This window comes from Anas platyrhynchos, chromosome 1, assembly GCF_047663525.1.
Source record: "Anas platyrhynchos isolate ZD024472 breed Pekin duck chromosome 1, IASCAAS_PekinDuck_T2T, whole genome shotgun sequence".
Taxonomy (NCBI): domain Eukaryota; kingdom Metazoa; phylum Chordata; class Aves; order Anseriformes; family Anatidae; genus Anas; species Anas platyrhynchos.
The window spans coordinates 201,922,494-201,934,794 of record NC_092587.1 but is presented as its reverse complement, the minus strand read 5'-3'; the positions used below and the strand labels follow the sequence as shown (position 1 = coordinate 201,934,794).

At 37.4% G+C, this 12,301-nt stretch overlaps 1 long non-coding RNA gene across 1 annotated transcript; it reads right to left on the bottom strand.

The window, feature by feature from the left end:
- Positions 1-1,455: 1,455 nt before the first annotated feature.
- LOC106018546 (uncharacterized) lies at positions 1,456-10,954 on the bottom strand. Its single transcript, XR_001192710.5, has 3 exons — positions 10,831-10,954; positions 8,008-8,089; positions 1,456-2,376 (listed from the first exon to the last, which is right to left on the bottom strand). It is a non-coding gene; the product is annotated as an uncharacterized lncRNA (long non-coding RNA).
- Positions 10,955-12,301: the final 1,347 nt, after the last annotated feature.

Sequence of the window (12,301 nt, the reverse complement as noted above, 5' to 3'; positions counted from 1 at the left end):
CCCTGCTATGGGAAGGGACACTTCCCACCAGACCAGGTTGCTCAAAGCCCCATCCAGACTGGCCTTGAACACCTCCAGGGATGGGGCATCCACAGTTTCTCTGGGCAACCTGTGCCAGCACCTCACCACCCTCTGAGTGAAGAATTTCATCTTAACATCTAATCTAAATTTCCCATCTTTTAGTTTAAAACCATCATCCCTTGTCCTACCATTATCTGCCCATGTAAAAAGTTGTTCTTCATCTCTTTTATAAGCCCCCTTCAAGACTGTAAGGCTGCAATGAGTTCTCCACAGAATCTTCTCTTCTTTAGGTTGAGCATCACCAGCTCTTTCAGCCTTTCTTCACAGGAGAGGTTCTTCAGCCCTCTCATCATCCTCATGGCCCTCCTCTGGACCCACTCTGACAGATCCGCATCTTTCTTGTGCTGGGGACCCTAGAGTTGAACACAGCATTCCAGGTGGGGCCTCACAAGGTAAGAGCACAGAGGGACAATCACCTCCCTCCACCTGCTAAACACACCTCCGTTGATGAGATTTTTATCTCTCACAAATTTCTCTATCCAATTCTGTGACCAAAATACCCTATTTAAAGATGGGTATGAGAAGAATGAAAACAATTCAAATTCTATTTAGAGATCTTGGAATATTCCAGAAGTCTTTTTCTAAAATGTTACATATCACATTAAATTAATTTGGTATATCTTGTAATTTATTTGCTGTTTTTCTGAGCCTTCCCAATATGTGTCATGGTTGTTTGGGAAGACAGATGTCTTCATAACGAGAATCCCCTCTCTCCTTCCCCTTTCCCACCTTTTCTTGCTGAGTGTGACATCATATGATATTGAATATCCCTTTGGTTGGTTTAGGTCAGCTGCCCTGGTGATGTCACTTCCCCACCTCTTGCCCACCCCCAGTCTGATGGCTCTGAAGGGGGCTGGAGGGAGTCCTGATGCAGTTCCAGTATTGTGCAGCAATAGACACTGGTATGATACCAATGCTGTTCTAGCTTCAAATGCAGATAACAGCACTGTAAGGGCTGCTGCAGGGAAAGTTAACTCCATCCCAGACAGACCCAATACAACCACGCAGTACTTTGAGTTTCCTTTACACACAAGGATAGAATTTCATATTACAGACAGCTGGATCTGTTAAGTGGGAAGGATAAAGGAAAGAGTAGGCCAAGGACTGCAGTTTGCAATAGGCTCCCCATGCAGAGAATCTAAAACGGGGAAGAGAAGGATCTCTAAGTTAATGACCTTTTTTTTTTTTTCCACTGAAACCTGCCTGAAAACAATTTCTCTTTGGGGATTTTTCAAGATGCAAGGAGAGTAGTTGGAGTGATAGCAGTACACCCTGTGATAGGCACTGCAAAATTCAGGGGACATGCTTGAAATAATGGCCTGTGGAAAAGTAACAGAGCCCCTGCAACAAATAAATGAAGCAGGTAATGAGCGGTTATCTATAAAGAAATTTAATCTTTATGATGCAGGTCATCGTGGGACCTGCCCTGGAGCTCACAATTGCATTTGTTAGGAAATTGTCCCACAAAACCAAAATGTCCAAGAGTTGTCTCTTTGATCCCCCCGCTCTCATCTCAGGGTGATTACAAGGCTGTAATCTGGGCACACTCTGATATCCATTCATCACATTCTGAATTTCTGTATTACATAATGAGCAAAATAAGAGGCAACATATTTTTCTCCAGAGAAAATCCACTGTATGATAGATGAAGCTTCACAAATACATGCTCCAGAAAGCATCCAATCATTTAAAGAACTCCCACAACCAAACATTTTAACCTTGAAATATTTTGGAATATTTGATAAATATCTTCTCAACACTAAGCTTATTTCTTTTTCATGAAAAAGCATCATTAAACACTTCGGTTAAAGTCAGGTAAATGTTTTGCAGACCTTCCATCAGGCATTTCAAAGTTTGTGTTCACCTGGATTTCTCTAGAACAGAGATTGCCTTTGAAGGGTTGTCATCTCCCATGATGTTTTTACACTGTGGAAAAGTACTTCTTAGGAGAGACCCACTTTGTGGCCTTTTGTTTCATCTTCCCATTTCTACTTTGTATTGCAGGTAGAATTACTGACTGTGGTTTTATTCCTACAGATGCAACTTTAACAGTCTAAATATGGCAGCACTGAAGCAGTTCATAAACATTAATTAATGTATCCTCATTACATCCCTCTGAGGAGAATGATGATAGAGCAGTGAAGGTGTCTTGGTATGGATCCAGAGGTGTGAGTTCATGCCTTTTCCTGGACTCATTCCAAGCATCACTTCCAGTCAACTTGGCTATAAATGAGTACCACAGCACTGGGGATGAGAGCAAATGCAGCCGGATGGGATATTAGCCATATCACTCCCCTGTGGAAAGTTAGCAACAGAAATTTGTCTTTCCTCAGACTAGCAAAATTACCCTTTGTGATAGTTTGCTTCCACTACATACAGAGGGTGCTGCTACCACCCCTCTGATGACAGCACAGGGAGCAGAGAGGGATGAAGACCCAGATCCTCAAAGACATTTCAAGATCTAAATCCCTGTAAACTCAGTGGCAGCTAGGTACACAGATAGAGTAGCTGAGTCAAAGTGATTTGTCTCAGTTCTGCAGCAGAACAAAAAATTGACCCTGACTCATAAGTCAAGGCAACTGGGATATTTGTTTTCTCTTCTGCAAATCTTTGCTGATAAAAGTAATAATTACTCAAGAGAGTCACCCCACTGTGCTAAAGAAGAATGTCTTGAAAATACATATGCATTGTCACACAAGTGGGAATAAAGTTTGTTTAGTCATATGAGATGAAAGCTAATAAATACTGCTTTGCATTCACTGTCTGTTGTACTCATTATTCTTATTAAAAGATCCAACATTTTTTTCAGCATGGAACAAGACAATCACTGCTTTGGAGAGTTTATATAAACTTTTCATCCAAGAAACTCACAAGGCATTTATAAATAGTAATTAATTAAACCATTGGAAATTATAATATGTCTTTATAGATGGGAATCTGAGGTTCAGAATTCACTATATCACTCAGGGCATCACTTAACTGATGTCCAAATGGAAATAAAAAGCAGTAACAATGATTTCTTGTCCTGTACTCTAATCACCAAACCCATTTCCTCCTAATAAATAATGTAAGTTGTTTTTATTTTAATGATCTATAAAGAAATTAGAATTTGTTTAGATTGCCCTAAGGTGAATGAAGACAAAAAGGTAATGTAGATACATGGCATCTTGCTTTTCCTCTAAGCACTTCACTGTATTGCATAGACAATACAGTGAAAGTTTTGAAAATTAAATGCTCCATCATTAGCTAAATAGGCAGAAGTAACTGTCTGAGTGATAAATAACGGATGCATGTAGCATCATTTAGAGACCATACTACACTGAAAAGTAACCTATTTTATCAAATATTTTCTGGACTCTGTTAGATGCACTGGAACCAGTGAAGCAATAAATACATCAAAATACGGAGGTAAACAAAATCATAAAACACCCAACATGACAACTGAAACACCCATGAATACATAAATATTTATGAAGCAATAGGTACTTCTGAAACACCCAGAAGGTTTTCATTGGATTGAACAGTCCAATCAAAGCATTGCATCTTCATATGATGGAGGAAATAGGAATTACATGGCAGGAAAAGGAAATAGTGGCTTGTCCACATATAGGTTAATTGTGTTTAAATTGTCCAGTACAAAGAAAAAAAAAAAAAAAAAAGATTGCCTTCAGTGTGATTGGAGCCCTGAGTTACCAGTTTCCAGATACTGATTATTGCAAGGGAAATTTCAAGCAACTCAGTATGCTTCATCTGAAATGTTTTTGGTTTTTGTCTTTTTCAAATTCTTATTTTCTTCTCTAGCTCACACTTTTTAGACAAACTTGTGCTCTGGACATGAGGTTTTGAATGGCAGCATCAGACACCTTCAAATACACTGTAACTCAAATGAACCCTTCTGAGATCATCTTTTTTTACATTTGTTTCAGAAAAAAAAAAAAAATCTATAACTTTTTCCATAGATTGGATGGACTTATTCCACCCGTTCTCTCTACCTGATATTTGTGTAGGTGGTCCAAACACATAGAATTGGGAACTCTTGTCCTTGTTCTGCTATATAAAATAAGCCAATAGCAGCAGTTCATAAACTTTTAAAGGCTTTATATAATTAGACTCCTATGGGACAAACATGAAAGCTGAACAAAATAGGCTAGAACTGTATGCTTTCTTTCTTTCATCATTTTCTAAACATTTTCTATATTTTTCCTAATTTAAGGATCAGAATGGTCATTAAACCTGATTATCTGGTAGAATCCTGTATATCTCACACACCATGTCCTGTAAAGACCTCAACAACTTATGTCTAAAACACATTTTTCAGAAAGTTTATCTAGCCTTATTTAAAAATATTAAAGATGAATAATTCATTACTCTTCCTTGTAGCTTGATGTCATCAAATTAAAATTAGTCATCTTTCTACACTTCCTCAGAAGCAGGAACAATGAATGCTGTTGAGGTCAACATAAGGAGCAGAACAAAGTGAATAAAGGAATGAAAAACAGGCATGTTTCCTGTATTTATTTATTTTTTAATTATTTATTTTGCATTTTCTACTTAGCCTTCCTAAAATCTATTGCTTAGTGGTAGTAATAATGTGTCAGTTTTTGTTTTTTTTTTTTTAGAAACTAGACTCCTTTTACTAAGAATATAGGCCCAGGAGTTTTGGTACAGAACTGTAGCTTCAGGGATAGAAACTTGTTGAACATAATAAGTATTGTGATAAACGCATGAAAAGCTGGTTGGGCTACCAAGGTTGAGACCTGTTCATCTTTCCTTCTCCTCAGAACCACCTTGACCAGACATTGTGATTAAACATTTTTAATTCCTTTATATATCTACATGCCTGAACTACTTTTTACATACCCTGTTCCAGCCAAGAATCTCAAAGGAAACATTGTTCCTAAAATTAGCAGTACTAAGTACTAAGTACTGCTAATTTTAGTACCAAGTACTAAAATTTTACTACTAACTTAGTATTTAGTACTATAGTACTGCTAGTACATAGCATGCTATGGCAGCCTGTAAACATCTAATGCACTCCTGACAATGTGGCATGAATTTAAATTTACACACAAAGTTTTCATTCAGAATTCATTTCTACCATAAGAGTGAGCTAAGTAGAGTGAGAGCATTTCCTTGTGTAGAATGACAAGTTGTATCTATTTTTTGATGAATACTAATTCCATTTGCTAAATAAAACACACAACAGATAACTACTGTTGTTACATTCTGCCTGAATGGACAAATTATTTGATGAATGGCAGCCAAAATTCATAGATTACTTTCCTCTGGTATTAAACTGTCCCTTTCTTGTGAGTTCTGAATATAAGACAGAATCTGCAGCCCAGCCCTTATTTATAGCATATAGCTTCTGTAGAACTGGTATTGGCATCATGTCTTTTTATGATGTCCCATTGTCCTTATCTATAAACTCATTCCTTACAATTTGGGAAATATTTCAGTGCATTCAAGGAAATTAATCTATTGGGCTTGTTAAAATTCCTCACCTGAGTTAATACAGAACATCTTCAATAAGGTTGGCAGATTTTGGCACTTTTAGATTTCAGAATTTGGATCAAAATTATGTACCAAACTGTATCATCACATGAAATTAATCCTTCCCCAGGCCACTTTGTCTCTGCATGTTGGTTCTGAGCTTTTGTTCTCTCCACACACTCTGCAGGATGCTTCACCTCGGGTCAATTTGTTCTGAAGGACTCTAGTTACTATATCACCATGGGGTTAGCTAAACACTATCTTTAGCCCTGTAGATCACTTGCAGCAGCAGGAGGCCTCCATGCTCCCCAGCCTGGCTGAATACAGTATTTTTAACATTTCAGCAAGCACTTCAAGGAGACTTGCAAAGACAAATGAACTAGTGTGGGAGATGAGAGCACTAAATGCAAGGGTATGTAGCAATAAACTATGCTTCAGTGGGACTGATCCTGCCTGGAACAAAGCATCTGAAAATATATTTTGTGAGTGCTTAGGCGGGTCACAGTGTGTCTCTGTACAGAATCTAAAAGGCAAATTAGTAGCATAAGATATGGCTCTAATTATAATTATCCCTTTAAGTATTGTCTAATACACCATTTCTGCTAGCTCCTCTAAGCTTCACAAAACAACATACAGAAGATTAGATTAGACCTCCACATATACATTTAATGTTAGGTAAATTAGACAGTCAAGTGTTGCTGGTCTCTTTTTAGGATGTGTACCCATCAAGGAAAATAAATAAATAAATAAATAAATAACTTATTTCTAACTCAGTTCTATAGCTGCTAGTATGTAGATCAGCAGAGCTGTAGGTCTTTTTGACCTGACCTTGGCTGACACAACAGCAGGCACTAAATTCTCCAGAAGGAGGACAGAGGGAACAAATTCCTTCCTGCATGCTTGTATTGCTCAGCATGTTTGCCTGGGCTACAGGAACTAGTGATCTGCTCATGGGCTACACTTTCCAAAAAAAAATCAGCAGTGCTGTACCTCTAGGAGCCCAATGGTGTCTGATATAGCATGGTCCTGCTATATATGACATGGCCCATATATGTCTTCACTTTAAAAAGCTTTCTTTCATATTTCTTTTTCTTTTTCCTAGAGAAAATCATTTTCTGTTTCAGATATAAGAACGAAATCTTTCAAGGCACTAAAATCTGGCTGCCTTACCATGGCTCTTGTATAACCCATTTACAGCTCCGATCTTCTCCTTCTGCAGAGCAGCTCCTCTGTGTGAAACTCAAGATGTTGGCTTGGGAGAGTGGTGTCATAAAAAAAAACAATACTCTTTGTATTTCTTACTGTTGCCTTTATATATATGTGTGTGTACCCTTTATGCTTGTGTAGATATATATATATATATATATATATATTACAATGCTAGGAATGACTTCTGGCCAAATATTGAATGAAGCATCCAAGGATACAAATTGTTTGCAAGTGAAATATACATACATACATACATATATATATATACACATTTTTTTTTGGAGGGGGGGAGAAGAGGGGGAGGAGAAGGAGTCCACAGAAACCTGCTTGTTTATATAAGCAGTGACTGCTCTAAGTCAGTGTCATCTCAGCCACAGAATTTAAAATGGAAGTGCTGTATCATGGTTATATATACTGCTTAAATGTCACCTTTTATTCATCGTGTTTATTTTACGTCTAAACTAGCACTAGATCTTATGAATAAAGGAAAAAAAAAAAAAAAAAAAAAAAAACATTTCAAAAAGGAAGGGTTGGGGCTATGTGTTGACAGATTACATGGAGAATGACTAAACATTCTTTGCTAGAGTATGTACTTGATCGTACTAGAATCTTAATAGTAATAAAGCCGTATTATTTTGGAATCTCCTGAAATATCCTTTATCTAGAAAGAAGGTTAAATTCTAGTACACAGAAGCTGCAACTGAGAAGGTAAGATAAATGCATATTTGCTTCAGGATTAATGCAGCTTTTAAAACAATTTACAGCCCAAGAAACTATTAGAACACACTAAACATTCTATTTAAAATGAATCATTACTCATACAATATAAAATGCAAAGGAAATTGAGAGCTTTGAAGAGGAAGGTAGATTTTGTATTTTAATAAAAATTTCTCTGATATTTTGGAGCTGTGAATCCCAAATTATTGGCACTTTTGCAAGATCATCATCTACACAGTCATGCTTAAGACCTCCTTGGTTTCCTTAGTCATCAGTATAAGCAGGAATAGTTTAATGTAGTTGTCTCCTTCACAATTAGGATCTCTGCTGGACTATAGAAAACCCCAAACAGTATGTTTTTGTCTGTGTTTAATTTAGGAATTATGGTCTATTGACCTCCAAATCAAAAAACTATTATTCTAACACAGAACTGAAGGCAACCACTACAAAATATCCTTTACTCTTATTAGGTATATTCTGATTGACAAGTACAGAAAAGAAACTTACATTGGTGTCCATATCACCTAAACATGAAGATTCATGCAGTGCAGGCATCCAGATGTGAGTCAGTTGGTCTTGCCTCCCTTTGCTTTCAGAAAAAAGAAACATGAACAAATGGCCCACTTGGATATCAATTTTAGGATGAGATTAAAAGTGTTTTAGGGATCCCCCACGTATCATATTGGGCATCCAGACAACTAACGCAGCTGTAGACTTTCCAACTTAAGTGTATCTGCAAAGTCTAAAAAAGTTTTCTAAACCCTCTACTACAACTCGTTAACCATCCTGTTGTCTCATTATCTGCCTATATTACATAAAGACTTTTTTTTTTTTTACAGTGCAGCAAGGAAGATACCTCTATCCCCTATGACATCAAATATCTTTTTCATAATATTCAAATTATTAATTTCAGATAATATAAAGCCCTGGTGGAAAATCTATGGAATTGATGAAATCCTAATAAATATATGACATAATAAAGAACATTGTGTATTTCCCTCATTAAAATTTTTATCTGTAGTTACAAAATGAGATGGTTCTTTAATATTTAATTAAATACATTACTGATCATTCATTTGCACAAGCTGGAAGACATTGGTCATGTTTCTTAATCATAATATATTTTGTACTAGTCTGTCTGCAATATTCAGCACTCAGAAGTTCAGAAAAATAAAAAATAAAAAATCCAACCTATGGCTGAATAAACAGCCAAAATGTCTAATGATTCAGCCCAGGTCATTACTGCTGCTGTAGCTTTGCACCCTATTATACAGATGGTTAATTGGCTAAGAAGCAGGGAACAAAGTAGGAGTGAGCACTTTCCTATGTGGCTCACAATCCCATCTGAGTAAAGCCTGGTCCAATGCAGTGATTGATCTAGGACATCTAGACGCAGGTGTCAACACATCCAAAGGACTCTTCCCATTCTGCCAACAGATTTCACTTCCCTTTGCAGTAGGTTGGGTCAAAGCCAACACAGCTAGGAAATGTTCCACAGCTGATAGTTCTGCCCTGTGTTGGTGATGTGACAATTTTACAAGGGTAGGTGTGTCACAGCAACTGCAGGGCTGGTCATGCCATGGCTGACTTGTCTTCAGTGCTGATAGGTACATGCTTGGGTCTTCTCTCAGAGGTCATTTGTACCCACACTTCCAATAGATTACTCAAATAATCTCAATATCCTATTCAATTGAATATCTTATTGAATATCCTATCCAATCCTATCCAATTTGAATTTGCAGTGTTGAAACTATTTTACATAATGGATTAGAATCCCCTAGTCAAGACCTCATAACTGGACCTTCAGCCATTTATCTTCACCTCATTTCACTCAGTTAAATTTAAGACCAGTTTCATATTGCTTCTGCTGTCTTTGATATACATGATACAATATTGTGCACATTTTCCCTTTAGTGTGTTTCTGTGAGTTTCATTGTAACCATAGTCTGGTATACGAGAATTGGCTCAGACATTAATTTGATAAAGTCTTTTCTCTCTGAAGTATTTAATTCAATAATTTCATTGGCACCTTCATGCTACACGTTTATTAGGATTTTATTCCCCCCAAGAACACAGGCTCTTCTCTAAACAGTAATTTGTTGCTGTAGTAGTTTATCAGAGAGATATGTCTAAAGGTTTCTGTTAACAGTGCATATTTCATAAGATAGTACCATTCAGAGACTCACTAACGAGGAGAAAGCAAGGAGAACTTACTCAGCTATACATGAGAAAAATGAGTGGATTAATAGAAGAGAATTACACCTGCTACGTTTCCACCCATTCTTTGTAGCTTAATGAGAAGGTTTAATAGGGAACCAAAGTGTGTGGTGAAGCTCCACCTCATCTAATATCTCATTCAGGCTGATCCATGGTTCCAAGTGGAGCTTGGAGCAAACAGTTAATTACCAGAGGATGCAGACCTTTATGTACTTATGTAGCCATGTTACAAACAGGGGGCTCATACTGCCAAAGCTGAAAGAAAAAATCAAATGTTCTTGAAGAAAAATTCTCACAGGTCTGAGGATAATCACAGGAACTATTTGCTTCATAGGGTCCTGACCACAGATATTTTCTTTGTATTTGTCCCTCTCTTTGTCTATATGTCTGTGGATTTTCTTTCACAATTTTATGCCGTTGTTTTCCAACCCTCTCAATCTCTCAGCTTCACCGACATGCTGTGACAAGGATTTCCACAGCTTGATTCCAAGCTCTGCAAAGAACTACCTGCTTGCATCCATTTCTAACTTGCCACTTGTTAGCTTAATTTCATGCTCCAAGTTCCTACAGTGGAAAAGACAATGAAAAATAATTTTCCTCATAACTGTTCACAATTCTGTATATCTCTGCCATACTCTCTTTCAGTCAGCTGTTTCCCAGGTTGAAGAGCCCAAGTATACTTGATCATCCCCAATATTGTTTCACTCTTTTGATAATCTGAGAAGAAAACCCTTTCTTAAAACTTTTTTCAGTTTTACCAAATCCTTGGCAAAAATATTTTTCATTTATCCTTATTGAAAATAACAAAATGGAAAGTAGAAGGAATAACTTTGCATGATGGTTCATACAGAAATTCATCATGGATTTCATTATTTGTCTTGTTCCCTGATCATTTCCAAGTGTTTGATTTGACTGTTAACAGCTAATATTTGCACAGCAATACTTGTCTGCTATACCTCCAAGATCTTCTAGTCCACTACCATGGGTGTAAATTTGGACATTTTTTTTTGGCTGCTTTGATTTACATCTACCTAAATTGAAATTTATCTACCACTCCTGCAGCACTTAGCATTTTGCCCTGAATAAACTGTAATTGCCTGCAACCTTTCTTACCTGACCCTTCACTGTTTTCCAAGTCAGTCGCTAATGCTTTGAACAGCAGGGTCCCCACACAGCTTCTTCCAATAGCCTGTTTCCATTGTCTTTGCCCTTTTAACCATTTCTTTATTCATGTGTTATGGTTTAACCCATCAGGCAGCTAAGAACCACACAGTGGTTCCCCTGCAGTGGGATGGGAGAGAGAAATTAAAAAATTAGAAGTACCTGAGATAACTATCTTTATTTCAACTCATGAGGGGAAAAAAAAAAAAAAAAAAAAAGGGAAAAAAAAAGTAGCAAAACAAGTTATGCACAATAAAATTGCTCACCACCAGTCAACCAATGTCCAAACTGCCCCTGAGCAATAGGGTAACTGAAAACTTGCTACTAACTTTTTCTTTTTGACTTGGCATCACATGGGATGGGATGTCCTTTTGGTCGCTTTGGTTCAGCTGTCCCAGTTGTGTGCCCTTCCAGCTTCTGGTGCACCCCCAGCTGCCTCATGGACAGGGCAATATGAGAAACCAAAAAGCCCTTTTGAAACTAATACGTTAGTGTGTTATCAGCGTTGTTCACATTCTAAACCCTAAACACAATAGTACACTAGCTACTAGGAAGAAAATTGTCTCAAGCAAAACCAGGAAGAGCCTTCTCTGGCTCCCTGGTTTCTCTAACACCTCTGGCAAACTGAACTTATTGTCAGATTTCTGGAAATCCACTCAAGCTTCAGGCAGCATATTAGTAGGATTTAATTGATGTTCAGGACTTGACATTACTCCTAGTAATAGGGGATGCTGAGTTCACAACCACTACCCATATAGGATAATGTTCATATCACACTGTGCTCTAACAATACTTACTTTGTCATAGCAAGTTGCAATTATATTTATGTTAAAGAATACAAAGCAGCAATTTCAGTGAATTCATTCCCAATATATGTGCTAACCCTGCACAGATGTTGACAAGTAACTTCATTTACTTTTTAGAGTATTCTTAAGTTACAGCATTCACAAAATACAACAATTATAGTTTTAAAAGCTATAAATGTAATGGATTGACTGGAGCTCACCTCAGATGGAAACAATCCCTGATCTGAATACGCCCCCCTAGGTTCTGCAGGGCAGTGTGCTTTGAAGGGTAAAAGAGGAGACTGGGAATTGAAAGTGAAGAGATGAGAAGAGAAAACAAGTTTTTCAATGTCCTGCTGCTCTGATTTTCATCCCTTCAGACCCCAAAAATGACTTGTGTGATAAAGGGCCAGCTCACATCTGTTGGGGCAAGTCCTCACCACGATCTTTGGGTGATCTGGCTACACACCACTGCCAGCTGGGAAGGGAGAAAGACCTGACTTTGTGACATCCACCTGGCTGTCAAGTTTTTTCTTGTCATTGCAAGGCTGAACTGCAGTATTTTACGACAAAAAAAAAATACAGCGTGTAGTTCTCTCTGCTCTACTCACTTGTGGAATGTTAAAAAATAAAATATG